General features: G+C 38.5%; 1 protein-coding gene across 1 annotated transcript in view; it reads right to left on the bottom strand.

Annotated features, from left to right (window-relative positions):
* efr3bb (EFR3 homolog Bb (S. cerevisiae)) overlaps positions 1 to 543 on the bottom strand; it is a 35,318-nt gene that overhangs the window by 2,207 nt on the left and 32,568 nt on the right. The gene's annotated exons all lie outside the window — the stretch shown is intronic.

Consider the following 543-nt stretch of genomic DNA (forward strand, 5'->3'; position numbering starts at 1 on the left):
TAGGCAATCAGGTAGCGACTTCAACGAGGGGGTGCATAATCTGGCAGGGGTGCAGAATTCGGCACAACATCGGCAAGTGATCAGAGGATGGAGAGGTAATGGAGCATTCGCGCAATCATTTGGCAAAATGTCTTTGGTCTGCGCTCTGGAAGTGTTCTGTTAATTCTGCTAAACTTTAATTACTAAAACTAAAATTAAAACAAACTAATCTGTATAAAAACTAAATAGGCTATAAATCTGTTCACAAGATAAAAACTAAACTAGAATTAACCAAATTATTAATGAAACTAATAAAAGAAAATGGAAAGCGATATTAAAATAAAAACGAATTTAAAAATGCAAAACTATAATAACCCTGACACAAACATTTCATCTTTCATTGGTGCGTGAGGAGGGGGATCCGCCAAATGAGGTTATCGGAATTCGGAGGTGCTGAACCCGGACCCAGCTTTCGGCTGTACAGCACGGCTTGAACAGATTTCTATGTCTCTTAGTGAAAATGAACTACAGAGACTTGTGCTTTCCGTGTCCTGAACAATGTTT

The sequence above is a fragment of the Sinocyclocheilus rhinocerous genome, unplaced genomic scaffold (assembly GCF_001515625.1).
Source record: "Sinocyclocheilus rhinocerous isolate Xijiao unplaced genomic scaffold, SAMN03320098_v1.1 scaffold786, whole genome shotgun sequence".
Lineage (NCBI taxonomy): Eukaryota > Metazoa > Chordata > Actinopteri > Cypriniformes > Cyprinidae > Sinocyclocheilus > Sinocyclocheilus rhinocerous.